Source organism: Sus scrofa, chromosome 1, assembly GCF_054392235.1.
Source record: "Sus scrofa isolate SSC_HxYL_T2T_F1_AM1 chromosome 1, Sscrofa_HxYL_maternal_Yorkshire_Landrace_v2.0, whole genome shotgun sequence".
Classification (NCBI taxonomy): domain Eukaryota; kingdom Metazoa; phylum Chordata; class Mammalia; order Artiodactyla; family Suidae; genus Sus; species Sus scrofa.
Window position 1 is genome coordinate 151,883,094 of NC_139383.1, and position 21,328 is coordinate 151,904,421.

Here is a 21,328-nt window from a genome sequence, read left to right on the forward strand (position 1 = left end):
GCCCGGAGCCTGCCACCAGTTGGGCGCTCGGGCCCCACGCAAGGCACACGCCACAGCCCCGCCGCCAGCACCGGAAGGCCCGCCGGGCCCCATGGGACCCTCTCCTTTGCGTGCCACACCCATGCACACCCAGGCCTCCCTAACTCCAGCACCAGCATCTCCACGGGAGACGCACTAGACCCTGGGCCCAGCGGGACCCTCGCACCGAAACTCACGCCCCTTCCGCCGCCACCTGCCCCCTTTCCTCCACAGCAGACTCCCTCCTTGCCACCAGCTCCCGCCCGGCACCAGCTCGGCTGGGCTCCAGTCCGCAGGCGTGGCTAGCTCTGCTGGGTATCAACCTCACACTGCCTCCCACTGCGCAACTCCCTGTCCTCCCTCCCCGGGAACACGGCCTCAGCCAGGCCAGGGGCGCCGCACGGCCTCAATGCCCAGCCCCGTGTGTGGACACCTTAGCGGCCCCGGGAGCTGGCCGCGGGCTCACACTTCTCTGCCCCGCCGGCACCCATGACCGGCCAGGGCACAGGCACCCAGCTCCCATTCACGTGCCCGGGACCCCTCCGTCCTGCCTTCCACGCGCCGCCCAAATCTCTGAGGATATCCCACATCATAGCCCAGGCCGCCCTGAAGGCACTGCCGCCCCGGGCACCCAACACTCCCCCTCACGGTGCTCTGCGCACACTGGCCCAGGACCTCTGGCCCTCCTGCACTTCTCTCGACCCCAGTCCGCGGCCGACTCGGCACCGCCCAGGGCCACCTGGCGCCCCACCGCCTCCACGTCTCTGGGAAATGCCGCAGGGGCTCCAGGGTTCTCGATGACCACCAAGGACTCTGCGAGGGAAAGGCACTGGCAGCCCCGCCGACCCCGTGAAGGCCCAGGCCAAGGCGTCCGACCCCGCCCAAACGGCCATCTCGGCAAGGCCCCCCGGCCGGCCTCCTCTCTCCCCACCAGAACCTGGGTCGGCAGTCCCGCCGAGGCCAAGGCCCCCGCTGCTCACCCGCAACCTACAGACAGCCTCTGCGCCCGACACCGCGGGCAGGACCCCGCGGAGGCCTCACGGAGGCAGCCGCAGGCCTGAGAGCCCAGCGGCGCTCACACACACCGCAGGCAGCCCACCCCACACTGGGCCTGCCACTCCCAAGGCTTTCCCGCCGGGCACCGGGGCCCCGGGGCCCCGGGGCTGCCCTCGAGGAGGCCAGCCCCAAGGCTCCTCTCCCCATGGCCCTCCGCGGCCACCGGAGGCCTGCCTGCCCCCACCTGCGCCCCAGGGCTGCACGCACCCAAGGGAGCCAAGGCAACGGGACCCTCCCCCGACGTCCCCTGTGGGAGCCACGTGCCGGACCTCAGTTTGCGATGAGGAGACGGTAGTGAGTTCTCACTCATTTTGTTCAGATTTTCCAAGGAATGCGTTTGTGGGTGTCATCATCGATCCGAGCACGGGCACACCCGCGGGACAGCCACCGCCACAACCCCCACCGCGGGGACCACCAGCCAGCTCCCTCCTGGCCGCGGCCCGCAGGCTCCCGAGCCCAACCGCGGGCAAGCAGGACAGCTCCACCCCCGGGAGCTCAGGGTGCGGGTCCGGGCGCCACACACCGCCCCCCGGGGGCTACCTTGGCGCAGGCCACTGCCGCTTACCATCGCCTACCAGGTGGCCATCGATCCCGCCACCGGCCGCACGCCAACACGCCTCCCTCCGGCAGGAGGGACTGGCCTTCCCGGGGTCGCTCCCGACAGGCTCCGGCTTCCGCTCCCCGCGCTGGCCTCCGTTTCTCCGCCGCAGCAGCTGGGTGAGGGCGACAACGGACACGCGCAAGCACGCCTCAGCAAGGGGCCCGGCTGCCCAAGGCACAGGGGCCGGGCCCCCCACCGCCCAGGGCCTGTGGGCAGCCTGGCTGCCACCTGTCCCTGGCCTCCCCCCTCTCACTGGGTGCCAGCAGCCAAAGGGCCACACGAGTGGCCAGCACTGCCCCTTCGCTGGGGCGCCACAGCGCCACGCGGGCTGCCGCCGCCTCGCCACACCCTTCCCCCAGGAACCGCGCCTCCCTCAGGCTCCCTAAGGCCCTGCCCACCCGCACCCCTCCCAGCTTCAGAAGAGTCCACCCCAACCCCGAGTCCGATTCCGCCCCCAGGCCCACCCTGGGGCTCTCCCTCTCACCCCGATGGGAAAACACCCTCGCTCCGGCCACCGACACTGCCTGCCCACGCAGGGAGAGACACACGCGGCCCAGAGTGCTCTGCAGGAGCCTCACCTCAGGACCGCTGACGTGCCCCTGGGGGCAACGTCTCCGCCCCGAGAGCGGCTCCGCGGGCCCTGGACCCGGGGCGCCCATGGGCACACCTGCACTCCACCCCTGCTATCCCCAGCACGCTCTCAGGACCCCGGGCAAAACACAGACCCTTCTGCTGGACCCTCCGGGACCCCAAGGGCCCTGGAGCCTGTGCGAGACCCCGCAGGGCCGCACCTCGCCCTGACCGCCAATGGCCAGGGGCGTCCCCTGCCGCCAGGCTGTGGGCTCGGGTCGCTCGCCCTTCACCCTCCAGGCCCGCCACACAAGGCCCCCTGGCGCGCGGGACCTGGGTCCCTCAGGCAGGTCTCCCCGGGGCACCCTGGGGACACCGGAGGCCTGCCTGCCCCAAACCCCGCCCCACGGCTGCCGCCTGTCCACCGGACACAACGCAACCCGCACAGACCGCCTGCCGCCGGGCGCCCGGAGCCTGCCACCAGTTGGGCGCTCGGGCCCCACGCAAGGCACACGCCACAGCCCCGCCGCCAGCACCGGAAGGCCCGCCGGGCCCCATGGGACCCTCTACTTTGCGTGCCACACCCATGCACACCCAGGCCTCCCTAACTCCAGCACCAGCATCTCCACGGGAGACGCACTAGACCCTGGGCCCAGCGGGACCCTCGCACCGAAACTCACGCCCCTTCCGCCGCCACCTGCCCCCTTTCCTCCACAGCAGACTCCCTCCTTGCCACCAGCTCCCGCCCGGCACCAGCTCGGCTGGGCTCCAGTCCGCAGGCGTGGCTAGCTCTGCTGGGTATCAACCTCACACTGCCTCCCACTGCGCAACTCCCTGTCCTCCCTCCCCGGGAACACGGCCTCAGCCAGGCCAGGGGCGCCGCACGGCCTCAATGCCCAGCCCCGTGTGTGGACACCTTAGCGGCCCCGGGAGCTGGCCGCGGGCTCACACTTCTCTGCCCCGCCGGCACCCATGACCGGCCAGGGCACAGGCACCCAGCTCCCATTCACGTGCCCGGGACCCCTGCGTCCTGCCTTCCACGCGCCGCCCAAATCTCTGAGGATATCCCACATCATAGCCCAGGCCGCCCTGAAGGCACTGCCGCCCCGGGCACCCAACACTCCCCCTCACGGTGCTCTGCGCACACTGGCCCAGGACCTCTGGCCCTCCTGCACTTCTCTCGACCCCAGTACGCGGCCGACTCGGCACCGCCCAGGGCCACCTGGCGCCCCACCGCCTCCACGTCTCTGGGAAATGCCGCAGGGGCTCCAGGGTTCTCGATGACCACCAAGGACTCTGCGAGGGAAAGGCACTGGCAGCCCCGCCGACCCCGTGAAGGCCCAGGCCAAGGCGTCCGACCCCGCCCAAACGGCCATCTCGGCAAGGCCCCCCGGCCGGCCTCCTCTCTCCCCACCAGAACCTGGGTCGGCAGTCCCGCCGAGGCCAAGGCCCCCGCTGCTCACCCGCAACCTACAGACACCCTCTGCGCCCGACACCGCGGGCAGGACCCCGCGGAGGCCTCACGGAGGAAGCCGCAGGCCTGAGAGCCCAGCGGCGCTCACACACACCGCAGGCAGCCCACCCCACACTGGGCCTGCCACTCCCAAGGCTTTCCCGCCGGGCACCGGGCCCCGGGGCCCCGGGGCTGCCCTCGAGGAGGCCAGCCCCAAGGCTCCTCTCCCCATGGCCCTCCGCGACCACCGGAGGCCTGCCTGCCCCCACCTGCGCCCCAGGGCTGCACGCACCCAAGGGAGCCAAGGCAACGGGACCCTCCCCCGACGGCCCCTGTGGGAGCCACGTGCCGGACCTCAGTTTGCGATGAGGAGACGGTAGTGAGTTCTCACTCATTTTGTTCAGATTTTCCAAGGAATGCGTTTGTGGGTGTCATCATCGATCCGAGCACGGGCACACCCGCGGGACAGCCACCGCCACAGCCCCCACCGCCGGGACGGCCAGCCAGCTCCCTCCTGGCCGCGGCCCGCAGGCTCCCGAGCCCATCCGCGGGCAAGCAGGTCAGCTCCACCCCCGGGAGCAGAGGGTGCGGGTCCGGGCGCCACACACCGCCCCCCGGGGGCTACCTTGGCGCAGGCCACTGCCGCTTACCATCGCCTACCAGGTGGCCATCGATCCCGCCACCGGCCGCACGCCAACACGCCTCCCTCCGGCAGGAGGGACTGGCCTTCCCGGGGTCGCTCCCGACAGGCTCCGGCTTCCGCTCCCCGCGCTGGCCTCCGTTTCTCCGCCGCAGCAGCTGGGTGAGGGCGACAACGGACACGCGCAAGCACGCCTCAGCAAGGGGCCCGGCTGCCCAAGGCACAGGGGCCGGGCCCCCCACCGCCCAGGGCCTGTGGGCAGCCTGGCTGCCACCTGTCCCTGGCCTCCCCCCTCTCACTGGGTGCCAGCAGCCAAAGGGCCACACGAGTGGCCAGCACTGCCCCTTCGCTGGGGCGCCACAGCGCCACGCGGGCTGCCGCCGCCTCGCCACACCCTTCCCCCAGGAACCGCGCCTCCCTCAGGCTCCCTAAGGCCCTGCCCACCCGCACCCCTCCCAGCTTCAGAAGAGTCCACCCCAACCCCGAGTCCGATTCCGCCCCCAGGCCCACCCTGGGGCTCTCCCTCTCACCCCGATGGGAAAACACCCTCGCTCCGGCCACCGACACTGCCTGCCCACGCAGGGAGAGACACACGCGGCCCAGAGTGCTCTGCAGGAGCCTCACCTCAGGACCGCTGACGTGCCCCTGGGGGCAACGTCTCCGCCCCGAGAGCGGCTCCGCGGGCCCTGGACCCGGGGCGCCCATGGGCACACCTGCACTCCACCCCTGCTATCCCCAGCACGCTCTCAGGACCCCGGGCAAAACACAGACCCTTCTGCTGGACCCTCCGGGACCCCAAGGGCCCTGGAGCCTGTGCGAGACCCCGCAGGGCCGCACCTCGCCCTGACCGCCAATGGCCAGGGGCGTCCCCTGCCGCCAGGCTGTGGGCTCGGGTCGCTCGCCCTTCACCCTCCAGGCCCGCCACACAAGGCCCCCTGGCGCGCGGGACCTGGGTCCCTCAGGCAGGTCTCCCCGGGGCACCCTGGGGACACCGGAGGCCTGCCTGCCCCAAACCCCGCCCCACGGCTGCCGCCTGTCCACCGGACACAACGCAACCCGCACAGACCGCCTGCCGCCGGGCGCCCGGAGCCTGCCACCAGTTGGGCGCTCGGGCCCCACGCAAGGCACACGCCACAGCCCCGCCGCCAGCACCGGAAGGCCCGCCGGGCCCCATGGGACCCTCTACTTTGCGTGCCACACCCATGCACACCCAGGCCTCCCTAACTCCAGCACCAGCATCTCCACGGGAGACGCACTAGACCCTGGGCCCAGCGGGACCCTCGCACCGAAACTCACGCCCCTTCCGCCGCCACCTGCCCCCTTTCCTCCACAGCAGACTCCCTCCTTGCCACCAGCTCCCGCCCGGCACCAGCTCGGCTGGGCTCCAGTCCGCAGGCGTGGCTAGCTCTGCTGGGTATCAACCTCACACTGCCTCCCACTGCGCAACTCCCTGTCCTCCCTCCCCGGGAACACGGCCTCAGCCAGGCCAGGGGCGCCGCACGGCCTCAATGCCCAGCCCCGTGTGTGGACACCTTAGCGGCCCCGGGAGCTGGCCGCGGGCTCACACTTCTCTGCCCCGCCGGCACCCATGACCGGCCAGGGCACAGGCACCCAGCTCCCATTCACGTGCCCGGGACCCCTCCGTCCTGCCTTCCACGCGCCGCCCAAATCTCTGAGGATATCCCACATCATAGCCCAGGCCGCCCTGAAGGCACTGCCGCCCCGGGCACCCAACACTCCCCCTCACGGTGCTCTGCGCACACTGGCCCAGGACCTCTGGCCCTCCTGCACTTCTCTCGACCCCAGTCCGCGGCCGACTCGGCACCGCCCAGGGCCACCTGGCGCCCCACCGCCTCCACGTCTCTGGGAAATGCCGCAGGGGCTCCAGGGTTCTCGATGACCACCAAGGACTCTGCGAGGGAAAGGCACTGGCAGCCCCGCCGACCCCGTGAAGGCCCAGGCCAAGGCGTCCGACCCCGCCCAAACGGCCATCTCGGCAAGGCCCCCCGGCCGGCCTCCTCTCTCCCCACCAGAACCTGGGTCGGCAGTCCCGCCGAGGCCAAGGCCCCCGCTGCTCACCCGCAACCTACAGACAGCCTCTGCGCCCGACACCGCGGGCAGGACCCCGCGGAGGCCTCACGGAGGCAGCCGCAGGCCTGAGAGCCCAGCGGCGCTCACACACACCGCAGGCAGCCCACCCCACACTGGGCCTGCCACTCCCAAGGCTTTCCCGCCGGGCACCGGGGCCCCGGGGCCCCGGGGCTGCCCTCGAGGAGGCCAGCCCCAAGGCTCCTCTCCCCATGGCCCTCCGCGGCCACCGGAGGCCTGCCTGCCCCCACCTGCGCCCCAGGGCTGCACGCACCCAAGGGAGCCAAGGCAACGGGACCCTCCCCCGACGTCCCCTGTGGGAGCCACGTGCCGGACCTCAGTTTGCGATGAGGAGACGGTAGTGAGTTCTCACTCATTTTGTTCAGATTTTCCAAGGAATGCGTTTGTGGGTGTCATCATCGATCCGAGCACGGGCACACCCGCGGGACAGCCACCGCCACAACCCCCACCGCGGGGACGGCCAGCCAGCTCCCTCCTGGCCGCGGCCCGCAGGCTCCCGAGCCCAACCGCGGGCAAGCAGGACAGCTCCACCCCCGGGAGCTCAGGGTGCGGGTCCGGGCGCCACACACCGCCCCCCGGGGGCTACCTTGGCGCAGGCCACTGCCGCTTACCATCGCCTACCAGGTGGCCATCGATCCCGCCACCGGCCGCACGCCAACACGCCTCCCTCCGGCAGGAGGGACTGGCCTTCCCGGGGTCGCTCCCGACAGGCTCCGGCTTCCGCTCCCCGCGCTGGCCTCCGTTTCTCCGCCGCAGCAGCTGGGTGAGGGCGACAACGGACACGCGCAAGCACGCCTCAGCAAGGGGCCCGGCTGCCCAAGGCACAGGGGCCGGGCCCCCCACCGCCCAGGGCCTGTGGGCAGCCTGGCTGCCACCTGTCCCTGGCCTCCCCCCTCTCACTGGGTGCCAGCAGCCAAAGGGCCACACGAGTGGCCAGCACTGCCCCTTCGCTGGGGCGCCACAGCGCCACGCGGGCTGCCGCCGCCTCGCCACACCCTTCCCCCAGGAACCGCGCCTCCCTCAGGCTCCCTAAGGCCCTGCCCACCCGCACCCCTCCCAGCTTCAGAAGAGTCCACCCCAACCCCGAGTCCGATTCCGCCCCCAGGCCCACCCTGGGGCTCTCCCTCTCACCCCGATGGGAAAACACCCTCGCTCCGGCCACCGACACTGCCTGCCCACGCAGGGAGAGACACACGCGGCCCAGAGTGCTCTGCAGGAGCCTCACCTCAGGACCGCTGACGTGCCCCTGGGGGCAACGTCTCCGCCCCGAGAGCGGCTCCGCGGGCCCTGGACCCGGGGCGCCCATGGGCACACCTGCACTCCACCCCTGCTATCCCCAGCACGCTCTCAGGACCCCGGGCAAAACACAGACCCTTCTGCTGGACCCTCCGGGACCCCAAGGGCCCTGGAGCCTGTGCGAGACCCCGCAGGGCCGCACCTCGCCCTGACCGCCAATGGCCAGGGGCGTCCCCTGCCGCCAGGCTGTGGGCTCGGGTCGCTCGCCCTTCACCCTCCAGGCCCGCCACACAAGGCCCCCTGGCGCGCGGGACCTGGGTCCCTCAGGCAGGTCTCCCCGGGGCACCCTGGGGACACCGGAGGCCTGCCTGCCCCAAACCCCGCCCCACGGCTGCCGCCTGTCCACCGGACACAACGCAACCCGCACAGACCGCCTGCCGCCGGGCGCCCGGAGCCTGCCACCAGTTGGGCGCTCGGGCCCCACGCAAGGCACACGCCACAGCCCCGCCGCCAGCACCGGAAGGCCCGCCGGGCCCCATGGGACCCTCTACTTTGCGTGCCACACCCATGCACACCCAGGCCTCCCTAACTCCAGCACCAGCATCTCCACGGGAGACGCACTAGACCCTGGGCCCAGCGGGACCCTCGCACCGAAACTCACGCCCCTTCCGCCGCCACCTGCCCCCTTTCCTCCACAGCAGACTCCCTCCTTGCCACCAGCTCCCGCCCGGCACCAGCTCGGCTGGGCTCCAGTCCGCAGGCGTGGCTAGCTCTGCTGGGTATCAACCTCACACTGCCTCCCACTGCGCAACTCCCTGTCCTCCCTCCCCGGGAACACGGCCTCAGCCAGGGCAGGGGCGCCGCACGGCCTCAATGCCCAGCCCCGTGTGTGGACACCTTAGCGGCCCCGGGAGCTGGCCGCGGGCTCACACTTCTCTGCCCCGCCGGCACCCATGACCGGCCAGGGCACAGGCACCCAGCTCCCATTCACGTGCCCGGGACCCCTCCGTCCTGCCTTCCACGCGCCGCCCAAATCTCTGAGGATATCCCACATCATAGCCCAGGCCGCCCTGAAGGCACTGCCGCCCCGGGCACCCAACACTCCCCCTCACGGTGCTCTGCGCACACTGGCCCAGGACCTCTGGCCCTCCTGCACTTCTCTCGACCCCAGTCCGCGGCCGACTCGGCACCGCCCAGGGCCACCTGGCGCCCCACCGCCTCCACGTCTCTGGGAAATGCCGCAGGGGCTCCAGGGTTCTCGATGACCACCAAGGACTCTGCGAGGGAAAGGCACTGGCAGCCCCGCCGACCCCGTGAAGGCCCAGGCCAAGGCGTCCGACCCCGCCCAAACGGCCATCTCGGCAAGGCCCCCCGGCCGGCCTCCTCTCTCCCCACCAGAACCTGGGTCGGCAGTCCCGCCGAGGCCAAGGCCCCCGCTGCTCACCCGCAACCTACAGACAGCCTCTGCGCCCGACACCGCGGGCAGGACCCCGCGGAGGCCTCACGGAGGCAGCCGCAGGCCTGAGAGCCCAGCGGCGCTCACACACACCGCAGGCAGCCCACCCCACACTGGGCCTGCCACTCCCAAGGCTTTCCCGCCGGGCACCGGGGCCCCGGGGCCCCGGGGCTGCCCTCGAGGAGGCCAGCCCCAAGGCTCCTCTCCCCATGGCCCTCCGCGGCCACCGGAGGCCTGCCTGCCCCCACCTGCGCCCCAGGGCTGCACGCACCCAAGGGAGCCAAGGCAACGGGACCCTCCCCCGACGTCCCCTGTGGGAGCCACGTGCCGGACCTCAGTTTGCGATGAGGAGACGGTAGTGAGTTCTCACTCATTTTGTTCAGATTTTCCAAGGAATGCGTTTGTGGGTGTCATCATCGATCCGAGCACGGGCACACCCGCGGGACAGCCACCGCCACAGCCCCCACCGCCGGGACGGCCAGCCAGCTCCCTCCTGGCCGCGGCCCGCAGGCTCCCGAGCCCATCCGCGGGCAAGCAGGTCAGCTCCACCCCCGGGAGCAGAGGGTGCGGGTCCGGGCGCCACACACCGCCCCCCGGGGGCTACCTTGGCGCAGGCCACTGCCGCTTACCATCGCCTACCAGGTGGCCATCGATCCCGCCACCGGCCGCACGCCAACACGCCTCCCTCCGGCAGGAGGGACTGGCCTTCCCGGGGTCGCTCCCGACAGGCTCCGGCTTCCGCTCCCCGCGCTGGCCTCCGTTTCTCCGCCGCAGCAGCTGGGTGAGGGCGACAACGGACACGCGCAAGCACGCCTCAGCAAGGGGCCCGGCTGCCCAAGGCACAGGGGCCGGGCCCCCCACCGCCCAGGGCCTGTGGGCAGCCTGGCTGCCACCTGTCCCTGGCCTCCCCCCTCTCACTGGGTGCCAGCAGCCAAAGGGCCACACGAGTGGCCAGCACTGCCCCTTCGCTGGGGCGCCACAGCGCCACGCGGGCTGCCGCCGCCTCGCCACACCCTTCCCCCAGGAACCGCGCCTCCCTCAGGCTCCCTAAGGCCCTGCCCACCCGCACCCCTCCCAGCTTCAGAAGAGTCCACCCCAACCCCGAGTCCGATTCCGCCCCCAGGCCCACCCTGGGGCTCTCCCTCTCACCCCGATGGGAAAACACCCTCGCTCCGGCCACCGACACTGCCTGCCCACGCAGGGAGAGACACACGCGGCCCAGAGTGCTCTGCAGGAGCCTCACCTCAGGACCGCTGACGTGCCCCTGGGGGCAACGTCTCCGCCCCGAGAGCGGCTCCGCGGGCCCTGGACCCGGGGCGCCCATGGGCACACCTGCACTCCACCCCTGCTATCCCCAGCACGCTCTCAGGACCCCGGGCAAAACACAGACCCTTCTGCTGGACCCTCCGGGACCCCAAGGGCCCTGGAGCCTGTGCGAGACCCCGCAGGGCCGCACCTCGCCCTGACCGCCAATGGCCAGGGGCGTCCCCTGCCGCCAGGCTGTGGGCTCGGGTCGCTCGCCCTTCACCCTCCAGGCCCGCCACACAAGGCCCCCTGGCGCGCGGGACCTGGGTCCCTCAGGCAGGTCTCCCCGGGGCACCCTGGGGACACCGGAGGCCTGCCTGCCCCAAACCCCGCCCCACGGCTGCCGCCTGTCCACCGGACACAACGCAACCCGCACAGACCGCCTGCCGCCGGGCGCCCGGAGCCTGCCACCAGTTGGGCGCTCGGGCCCCACGCAAGGCACACGCCACAGCCCCGCCGCCAGCACCGGAAGGCCCGCCGGGCCCCATGGGACCCTCTCCTTTGCGTGCCACACCCATGCACACCCAGGCCTCCCTAACTCCAGCACCAGCATCTCCACGGGAGACGCACTAGACCCTGGGCCCAGCGGGACCCTCGCACCGAAACTCACGCCCCTTCCGCCGCCACCTGCCCCCTTTCCTCCACAGCAGACTCCCTCCTTGCCACCAGCTCCCGCCCGGCACCAACTCGGCTGGGCTCCAGTCCGCAGGCGTGGCTAGCTCTGCTGGGTATCAACCTCACACTGCCTCCCACTGCGCAACTCCCTGTCCTCCCTCCCCGGGAACACGGCCTCAGCCAGGGCAGAGGCGCCGCACGGCCTCAATGCCCAGCCCCGTGTGTGGACACCTTAGCGGCCCCGGGAGCTGGCCGCGGGCTCACACTTCTCTGCCCCGCCGGCACCCATGACCGGCCAGGGCACAGGCACCCAGCTCCCATTCACGTGCCCGGGACCCCTCCGTCCTGCCTTCCACGCGCCGCCCAAATCTCTGAGGATATCCCACATCATAGCCCAGGCCGCCCTGAAGGCACTGCCGCCCCGGGCACCCAACACTCCCCCTCACGGTGCTCTGCGCACACTGGCCCAGGACCTCTGGCCCTCCTGCACTTCTCTCGACCCCAGTACGCGGCCGACTCGGCACCGCCCAGGGCCACCTGGCGCCCCACCGCCTCCACGTCTCTGGGAAATGCCGCAGGGGCTCCAGGGTTCTCGATGACCACCAAGGACTCTGCGAGGGAAAGGCACTGGCAGCCCCGCCGACCCCGTGAAGGCCCAGGCCAAGGCGTCCGACCCCGCCCAAACGGCCATCTCGGCAAGGCCCCCCGGCCGGCCTCCTCTCTCCCCACCAGAACCTGGGTCGGCAGTCCCGCCGAGGCCAAGGCCCCCGCTGCTCACCCGCAACCTACAGACAGCCTCTGCGCCCGACACCGCGGGCAGGACCCCGCGGAGGCCTCACGGAGGAAGCCGCAGGCCTGAGAGCCCAGCGGCGCTCACACACACCGCAGGCAGCCCACCCCACACTGGGCCTGCCACTCCCAAGGCTTTCCCGCCGGGCACCGGGCCCCGGGGCCCCGGGGCTGCCCTCGAGGAGGCCAGCCCCAAGGCTCCTCTCCCCATGGCCCTCCGCGACCACCGGAGGCCTGCCTGCCCCCACCTGCGCCCCAGGGCTGCACGCACCCAAGGGAGCCAAGGCAACGGGACCCTCCCCCGACGGCCCCTGTGGGAGCCACGTGCCGGACCTCAGTTTGCGATGAGGAGACGGTAGTGAGTTCTCACTCATTTTGTTCAGATTTTCCAAGGAATGCGTTTGTGGGTGTCATCATCGATCCGAGCACGGGCACACCCGCGGGACAGCCACCGCCACAGCCCCCACCGCCGGGACGGCCAGCCAGCTCCCTCCTGGCCGCGGCCCGCAGGCTCCCGAGCCCATCCGCGGGCAAGCAGGTCAGCTCCACCCCCGGGAGCAGAGGGTGCGGGTCCGGGCGCCACACACCGCCCCCCGGGGGCTACCTTGGCGCAGGCCACTGCCGCTTACCATCGCCTACCAGGTGGCCATCGATCCCGCCACCGGCCGCACGCCAACACGCCTCCCTCCGGCAGGAGGGACTGGCCTTCCCGGGGTCGCTCCCGACAGGCTCCGGCTTCCGCTCCCCGCGCTGGCCTCCGTTTCTCCGCCGCAGCAGCTGGGTGAGGGCGACAACGGACACGCGCAAGCACGCCTCAGCAAGGGGCCCGGCTGCCCAAGGCACAGGGGCCGGGCCCCCCACCGCCCAGGGCCTGTGGGCAGCCTGGCTGCCACCTGTCCCTGGCCTCCCCCCTCTCACTGGGTGCCAGCAGCCAAAGGGCCACACGAGTGGCCAGCACTGCCCCTTCGCTGGGGCGCCACAGCGCCACGCGGGCTGCCGCCGCCTCGCCACACCCTTCCCCCAGGAACCGCGCCTCCCTCAGGCTCCCTAAGGCCCTGCCCACCCGCACCCCTCCCAGCTTCAGAAGAGTCCACCCCAACCCCGAGTCCGATTCCGCCCCCAGGCCCACCCTGGGGCTCTCCCTCTCACCCCGATGGGAAAACACCCTCGCTCCGGCCACCGACACTGCCTGCCCACGCAGGGAGAGACACACGCGGCCCAGAGTGCTCTGCAGGAGCCTCACCTCAGGACCGCTGACGTGCCCCTGGGGGCAACGTCTCCGCCCCGAGAGCGGCTCCGCGGGCCCTGGACCCGGGGCGCCCATGGGCACACCTGCACTCCACCCCTGCTATCCCCAGCACGCTCTCAGGACCCCGGGCAAAACACAGACCCTTCTGCTGGACCCTCCGGGACCCCAAGGGCCCTGGAGCCTGTGCGAGACCCCGCAGGGCCGCACCTCGCCCTGACCGCCAATGGCCAGGGGCGTCCCCTGCCGCCAGGCTGTGGGCTCGGGTCGCTCGCCCTTCACCCTCCAGGCCCGCCACACAAGGCCCCCTGGCGCGCGGGACCTGGGTCCCTCAGGCAGGTCTCCCCGGGGCACCCTGGGGACACCGGAGGCCTGCCTGCCCCAAACCCCGCCCCACGGCTGCCGCCTGTCCACCGGACACAACGCAACCCGCACAGACCGCCTGCCGCCGGGCGCCCGGAGCCTGCCACCAGTTGGGCGCTCGGGCCCCACGCAAGGCACACGCCACAGCCCCGCCGCCAGCACCGGAAGGCCCGCCGGGCCCCATGGGACCCTCTACTTTGCGTGCCACACCCATGCACACCCAGGCCTCCCTAACTCCAGCACCAGCATCTCCACGGGAGACGCACTAGACCCTGGGCCCAGCGGGACCCTCGCACCGAAACTCACGCCCCTTCCGCCGCCACCTGCCCCCTTTCCTCCACAGCAGACTCCCTCCTTGCCACCAGCTCCCGCCCGGCACCAGCTCGGCTGGGCTCCAGTCCGCAGGCGTGGCTAGCTCTGCTGGGTATCAACCTCACACTGCCTCCCACTGCGCAACTCCCTGTCCTCCCTCCCCGGGAACACGGCCTCAGCCAGGCCAGGGGCGCCGCACGGCCTCAATGCCCAGCCCCGTGTGTGGACACCTTAGCGGCCCCGGGAGCTGGCCGCGGGCTCACACTTCTCTGCCCCGCCGGCACCCATGACCGGCCAGGGCACAGGCACCCAGCTCCCATTCACGTGCCCGGGACCCCTCCGTCCTGCCTTCCACGCGCCGCCCAAATCTCTGAGGATATCCCACATCATAGCCCAGGCCGCCCTGAAGGCACTGCCGCCCCGGGCACCCAACACTCCCCCTCACGGTGCTCTGCGCACACTGGCCCAGGACCTCTGGCCCTCCTGCACTTCTCTCGACCCCAGTCCGCGGCCGACTCGGCACCGCCCAGGGCCACCTGGCGCCCCACCGCCTCCACGTCTCTGGGAAATGCCGCAGGGGCTCCAGGGTTCTCGATGACCACCAAGGACTCTGCGAGGGAAAGGCACTGGCAGCCCCGCCGACCCCGTGAAGGCCCAGGCCAAGGCGTCCGACCCCGCCCAAACGGCCATCTCGGCAAGGCCCCCCGGCCGGCCTCCTCTCTCCCCACCAGAACCTGGGTCGGCAGTCCCGCCGAGGCCAAGGCCCCCGCTGCTCACCCGCAACCTACAGACAGCCTCTGCGCCCGACACCGCGGGCAGGACCCCGCGGAGGCCTCACGGAGGCAGCCGCAGGCCTGAGAGCCCAGCGGCGCTCACACACACCGCAGGCAGCCCACCCCACACTGGGCCTGCCACTCCCAAGGCTTTCCCGCCGGGCACCGGGGCCCCGGGGCCCCGGGGCTGCCCTCGAGGAGGCCAGCCCCAAGGCTCCTCTCCCCATGGCCCTCCGCGGCCACCGGAGGCCTGCCTGCCCCCACCTGCGCCCCAGGGCTGCACGCACCCAAGGGAGCCAAGGCAACGGGACCCTCCCCCGACGTCCCCTGTGGGAGCCACGTGCCGGACCTCAGTTTGCGATGAGGAGACGGTAGTGAGTTCTCACTCATTTTGTTCAGATTTTCCAAGGAATGCGTTTGTGGGTGTCATCATCGATCCGAGCACGGGCACACCCGCGGGACAGCCACCGCCACAGCCCCCACCGCCGGGACGGCCAGCCAGCTCCCTCCTGGCCGCGGCCCGCAGGCTCCCGAGCCCATCCGCGGGCAAGCAGGTCAGCTCCACCCCCGGGAGCAGAGGGTGCGGGTCCGGGCGCCACACACCGCCCCCCGGGGGCTACCTTGGCGCAGGCCACTGCCGCTTACCATCGCCTACCAGGTGGCCATCGATCCCGCCACCGGCCGCACGCCAACACGCCTCCCTCCGGCAGGAGGGACTGGCCTTCCCGGGGTCGCTCCCGACAGGCTCCGGCTTCCGCTCCCCGCGCTGGCCTCCGTTTCTCCGCCGCAGCAGCTGGGTGAGGGCGACAACGGACACGCGCAAGCACGCCTCAGCAAGGGGCCCGGCTGCCCAAGGCACAGGGGCCGGGCCCCCCACCGCCCAGGGCCTGTGGGCAGCCTGGCTGCCACCTGTCCCTGGCCTCCCCCCTCTCACTGGGTGCCAGCAGCCAAAGGGCCACACGAGTGGCCAGCACTGCCCCTTCGCTGGGGCGCCACAGCGCCACGCGGGCTGCCGCCGCCTCGCCACACCCTTCCCCCAGGAACCGCGCCTCCCTCAGGCTCCCTAAGGCCCTGCCCACCCGCACCCCTCCCAGCTTCAGAAGAGTCCACCCCAACCCCGAGTCCGATTCCGCCCCCAGGCCCACCCTGGGGCTCTCCCTCTCACCCCGATGGGAAAACACCCTCGCTCCGGCCACCGACACTGCCTGCCCACGCAGGGAGAGACACACGCGGCCCAGAGTGCTCTGCAGGAGCCTCACCTCAGGACCGCTGACGTGCCCCTGGGGGCAACGTCTCCGCCCCGAGAGCGGCTCCGCGGGCCCTGGACCCGGGGCGCCCATGGGCACACCTGCACTCCACCCCTGCTATCCCCAGCACGCTCTCAGGACCCCGGGCAAAACACAGACCCTTCTGCTGGACCCTCCGGGACCCCAAGGGCCCTGGAGCCTGTGCGAGACCCCGCAGGGCCGCACCTCGCCCTGACCGCCAATGGCCAGGGGCGTCCCCTGCCGCCAGGCTGTGGGCTCGGGTCGCTCGCCCTTCACCCTCCAGGCCCGCCACACAAGGCCCCCTGGCGCGCGGGACCTGGGTCCCTCAGGCAGGTCTCCCCGGGGCACCCTGGGGACACCGGAGGCCTGCCTGCCCCAAACCCCGCCCCACGGCTGCCGCCTGTCCACCGGACACAACGCAACCCGCACAGACCGCCTGCCGCCGGGCGCCCGGAGCCTGCCACCAGTTGGGCGCTCGGGCCCCACGCAAGGCACACGCCACAGCCCCGCCGCCAGCACCGGAAGGCCCGCCGGGCCCCATGGGACCCTCTCCTTTGCGTGCCACACCCATGCACACCCAGGCCTCCCTAACTCCAGCACCAGCATCTCCACGGGAGACGCACTAGACCCTGGGCCCAGCGGGACCCTCGCACCGAAACTCACGCCCCTTCCGCCGCCACCTGCCCCCTTTCCTCCACAGCAGACTCCCTCCTTGCCACCAGCTCCCGCCCGGCACCAACTCGGCTGGGCTCCAGTCCGCAGGCGTGGCTAGCTCTGCTGGGTATCAACCTCACACTGCCTCCCACTGCGCAACTCCCTGTCCTCCCTCCCCGGGAACACGGCCTCAGCCAGGGCAGAGGCGCCGCACGGCCTCAATGCCCAGCCCCGTGTGTGGACACCTTAGCGGCCCCGGGAGCTGGCCGCGGGCTCACACTTCTCTGCCCCGCCGGCACCCATGACCGGCCAGGGCACAGGCACCCAGCTCCCATTCACGTGCCCGGGACCCCTCCGTCCTGCCTTCCACGCGCCGCCCAAATCTCTGAGGATATCCCACATCATAGCCCAGGCCGCCCTGAAGGCACTGCCGCCCCGGGCACCCAACACTCCCCCTCACGGTGCTCTGCGCACACTGGCCCAGGACCTCTGGCCCTCCTGCACTTCTCTCGACCCCAGTACGCGGCCGACTCGGCACCGCCCAGGGCCACCTGGCGCCCCACCGCCTCCACGTCTCTGGGAAATGCCGCAGGGGCTCCAGGGTTCTCGATGACCACCAAGGACTCTGCGAGGGAAAGGCACTGGCAGCCCCGCCGACCCCGTGAAGGCCCAGGCCAAGGCGTCCGACCCCGCCCAAACGGCCATCTCGGCAAGGCCCCCCGGCCGGCCTCCTCTCTCCCCACCAGAACCTGGGTCGGCAGTCCCGCCGAGGCCAAGGCCCCCGCTGCTCACCCGCAACCTACAGACAGCCTCTGCGCCCGACACCGCGGGCAGGACCCCGCGGAGGCCTCACGGAGGCAGCCGCAGGCCTGAGAGCCCAGCGGCGCTCACACACACCGCAGGCAGCCCACCCCACACTGGGCCTGCCACTCCCAAGGCTTTCCCGCCGGGCACCGGGCCCCGGGGCCCCGGGGCTGCCCTCGAGGAGGCCAGCCCCAAGGCTCCTCTCCCCATGGCCCTCCGCGGCCACCGGAGGCCTGCCTGCCCCCACCTGCGCCCCAGGGCTGCACGCACCCAAGGGAGCCAAGGCAACGGGACCCTCCCCCGACGGCCCCTGTGGGAGCCACGTGCCGGACCTCAGTTTGCGATGAGGAGACGGTAGTGAGTTCTCACTCATTTTGTTCAGATTTTCCAAGGAATGCGTTTGTGGGTGTCATCATCGATCCGAGCACGGGCACACCCGCGGGACAGCCACCGCCACAACCCCCACCGCGGGGACGGCCAGCCAGCTCCCTCCTGGCCGCGGCCCGCAGGCTCCCGAGCCCAACCGCGGGCAAGCAGGACAGCTCCACCCCCGGGACTCAGGGTGCGGGTCCGGGCGCCACACACCGCCCCCCGGGGGCTACCTTGGCGCAGGCCACTGCCGCTTACCATCGCCTACCAGGTGGCCATCGATCCCGCCACCGGCCGCACGCCAACACGCCTCCCTCCGGCAGGAGGGACTGGCCTTCCCGGGGTCGCTCCCGACAGGCTCCGGCTTCCGCTCCCCGCGCTGGCCTCCGTTTCTCCGCCGCAGCAGCTGGGTGAGGGCGACAACGGACACGCGCAAGCACGCCTCAGCAAGGGGCCCGGCTGCCCAAGGCACAGGGGCCGGGCCCCCCACCGCCCAGGGCCTGTGGGCAGCCTGGCTGCCACCTGTCCCTGGCCTCCCCCCTCTCACTGGGTGCCAGCAGCCAAAGGGCCACACGAGTGGCCAGCACTGCCCCTTCGCTGGGGCGCCACAGCGCCACGCGGGCTGCCGCCGCCTCGCCACACCCTTCCCCCAGGAACCGCGCCTCCCTCAGGCTCCCTAAGGCCCTGCCCACCCGCACCCCTCCCAGCTTCAGAAGAGTCCACCCCAACCCCGAGTCCGATTCCGCCCCCAGGCCCACCCTGGGGCTCTCCCTCTCACCCCGATGGGAAAACACCCTCGCTCCGGCCACCGACACTGCCTGCCCACGCAGGGAGAGACACACGCGGCCCAGAGTGCTCTGCAGGAGCCTCACCTCAGGACCGCTGACGTGCCCCTGGGGGCAACGTCTCCGCCCCGAGAGCGGCTCCGCGGGCCCTGGACCCGGGGCGCCCATGGGCACACCTGCACTCCACCCCTGCTATCCCCAGCACGCTCTCAGGACCCCGGGCAAAACACAGACCCTTCTGCTGGACCCTCCGGGACCCCAAGGGCCCTGGAGCCTGGGCGAGACCCCGCAGGGCCGCACCTCGCCCTGACCGCCAATGGCCAGGGGCGTCCCCTGCCGCCAGGCTGTGGGCTCGGGTCGCTCGCCCTTCACCCTCCAGGCCCGCCACACAAGGCCCCCTGGCGCGCGGGACCTGGGTCCCTCAGGCAGGTCTCCCCGGGGCACCCTGGGGACACCGGAGGCCTGCCTGCCCCAAACCCCGCCCCACGGCTGCCGCCTGTCCACCGGACACAACGCAACCCGCACAGACCGCCTGCCGCCGGGCGCCCGGAGCCTGCCACCAGTTGGGCGCTCGGGCCCCACGCAAGGCACACGCCACAGCCCCGCCGCCAGCACCGGAAGGCCCGCCGGGCCCCATGGGACCCTCTACTTTGCGTGCCACACCCATGCACACCCAGGCCTCCCTAACTCCAGCACCAGCATCTCCACGGGAGACGCACTAGACCCTGGGCCCAGCGGGACCCTCGCACCGAAACTCACGCCCCTTCCGCCGCCACCTGCCCCCTTTCCTCCACAGCAGACTCCCTCCTTGCCACCAGCTCCCGCCCGGCACCAACTCGGCTGGGCTCCAGTCCGCAGGCGTGGCTAGCTCTGCTGGGTATCAACCTCACACTGCCTCCCACTGCGCAACTCCCTGTCCTCCCTCCCCGGGAACACGGCCTCAGCCAGGCCAGGGGCGCCGCACGGCCTCAATGCCCAGCCCCGTGTGTGGACACCTTAGCGGCCCCGGGAGCTGGCCGCGGGCTCACACTTCTCTGCCCCGCCGGCACCCATGACCGGCCAGGGCACAGGCACCCAGCTCCCATTCACGTGCCCGGGACCCCTCCGTCCTGCCTTCCACGCGCCGCCCAAATCTCTGAGGATATCCCACATCATAGCCCAGGCCGCCCTGAAGGCACTGCCGCCCCGGGCACCCAACACTCCCCCTCACGGTGCTCTGCGCACACTGGCCCAGGACCTCTGGCCCTCCTGCACTTCTCTCGACCCCAGTCCGCGGCCGACTCGGCACCGCCCAGGGCCACCTGGCGCCCCACCGCCTCCACGTCTCTGGGAAATGCCGCAGGGGCTCCAGGGTTCTCGATGACCACCAAGGACTCTGCGAGGGAAAGGCACTGGCAGCCCCGCCGACCCCGTGAAGGCCCAGGCCAAGGCGTCCGACCCCGCCCAAACGGCCATCTCGGCAAGGCCCCCCGGCCGGCCTCCTCTCTCCCCACCAGAACCTGGGTCGGCAGTCCCGCCGAGGCCAAGGCCCCCGCTGCTCACCCGCAACCTACAGACAGCCTCTGCGCCCGACACCGCGGGCAGGACCCCGCGGAGGCCTCACGGAGGCAGCCGCAGGCCTGAGAGCCCAGCGGCGCTCACACACACCGCAGGCAGCCCACCCCACACTGGGCCTGCCACTCCCAAGGCTTTCCCGCCGGGCACCGGGGCCCCGGGGCCCCGGGGCTGCCCTCGAGGAGGCCAGCCCCAAGGCTCCTCTCCCCATGGCCCTCCGCGGCCACCGGAGGCCTGCCTGCCCCCACCTGCGCCCCAGGGCTGCACGCACCCAAGGGAGCCAAGGCAACGGGACCCTCCCCCGACGTCCCCTGTGGGAGCCACGTGCCGGACCTCAGTTTGCGATGAGGAGACGGTAGTGAGTTCTCACTCATTTTGTTCAGATTTTCCAAGGAATGCGTTTGTGGGTGTCATCATCGATCCGAGCACGGGCACACCCGCGGGACAGCCACCGCCACAACCCCCACCGCGGGGACGGCCAGCCAGCTCCCTCCTGGCCGCGGCCCGCAGGCTCCCGAGCCCAACCGCGGGCAAGCAGGACAGCTCCACCCCCGGGACTCAGGGTGCGGGTCCGGGCGCCACACACCGCCCCCCGGGGGCTACCTTGGCGCAGGCCACTGCCGCTTACCATCGCCTACCAGGTGGCCATCGATCCCGCCACCGGCCGCACGCCAACACGCCTCCCTCCGGCAGGAGGGACTGGCCTTCCCGGGGTCGCTCCCGACAGGCTCCGGCTTCCGCTCCCCGCGCTGGCCTCCGTTTCTCCGCCGCAGCAGCTGGGTGAGGGCGACAACGGACACGCGCAAGCACGCCTCAGCAAGGGGCCCGGCTGCCCAAGGCACAGGGGCCGGGCCCCCCACCGCCCAGGGCCTGTGGGCAGCCTGGCTGCCACCTGTCCCTGGCCTCCCCCCTCTCACTGGGTGCCAGCAGCCAAAGGGCCACACGAGTGGCCAGCACTGCCCCTTCGCTGGGGCGCCACAGCGCCACGCGGGCTGCCGCCGCCTCGCCACACCCTTCCCCCAGGAACCGCGCCTCCCTCAGGCTCCCTAAGGCCCTGCCCACCCGCACCCCTCCCAGCTTCAGAAGAGTCCACCCCAACCCCGAGTCCGATTCCGCCCCCAGGCCCACCCTGGGGCTCTCCCTCTCACCCCGATGGGAAAACACCCTCGCTCCGGCCACCGACACTGCCTGCCCACGCAGGGAGAGACACACGCGGCCCAGAGTGCTCTGCAGGAGCCTCACCTCAGGACCGCTGACGTGCCCCTGGGGGCAACGTCTCCGCCCCGAGAGCGGCTCCGCGGGCCCTGGACCCGGGGCGCCCATGGGCACACCTGCACTCCACCCCTGCTATC

General features: G+C 72.2%; 8 non-coding genes across 8 annotated transcripts; all 8 read right to left on the minus strand.

The window, feature by feature from the left end:
- Positions 1-1,339: 1,339 nt before the first annotated feature.
- Positions 1,340-1,433, minus strand: LOC146406623 (small nucleolar RNA SNORD116). Its single transcript, XR_014833660.1, has one exon. It is a non-coding gene; the product is annotated as a small nucleolar RNA SNORD116 (small nucleolar RNA).
- A 2,615-nt stretch (positions 1,434-4,048) lies between these two features.
- LOC146406624 (small nucleolar RNA SNORD116) lies at positions 4,049-4,142 on the minus strand. The gene has a single exon (XR_014833661.1). It is a non-coding gene; the product is annotated as a small nucleolar RNA SNORD116 (small nucleolar RNA).
- Positions 4,143-6,758: 2,616 nt separating this feature from the next.
- LOC146406625 (small nucleolar RNA SNORD116) lies at positions 6,759-6,852 on the minus strand. Its single transcript, XR_014833662.1, has one exon. It is a non-coding gene; the product is annotated as a small nucleolar RNA SNORD116 (small nucleolar RNA).
- Positions 6,853-9,468: 2,616 nt separating this feature from the next.
- Positions 9,469-9,562, minus strand: LOC146406626 (small nucleolar RNA SNORD116). The gene has a single exon (XR_014833663.1). It is a non-coding gene; the product is annotated as a small nucleolar RNA SNORD116 (small nucleolar RNA).
- Positions 9,563-12,177: 2,615 nt separating this feature from the next.
- LOC146406627 (small nucleolar RNA SNORD116) lies at positions 12,178-12,271 on the minus strand. The gene has a single exon (XR_014833664.1). It is a non-coding gene; the product is annotated as a small nucleolar RNA SNORD116 (small nucleolar RNA).
- Positions 12,272-14,887: 2,616 nt separating this feature from the next.
- Positions 14,888-14,981, minus strand: LOC146406628 (small nucleolar RNA SNORD116). The gene has a single exon (XR_014833674.1). It is a non-coding gene; the product is annotated as a small nucleolar RNA SNORD116 (small nucleolar RNA).
- A 2,615-nt stretch (positions 14,982-17,596) lies between these two features.
- On the minus strand, positions 17,597-17,690 carry LOC146406629 (small nucleolar RNA SNORD116). Its single transcript, XR_014833676.1, has one exon. It is a non-coding gene; the product is annotated as a small nucleolar RNA SNORD116 (small nucleolar RNA).
- A 2,615-nt stretch (positions 17,691-20,305) lies between these two features.
- Positions 20,306-20,399, minus strand: LOC146406630 (small nucleolar RNA SNORD116). The gene has a single exon (XR_014833681.1). It is a non-coding gene; the product is annotated as a small nucleolar RNA SNORD116 (small nucleolar RNA).
- Positions 20,400-21,328: the final 929 nt, after the last annotated feature.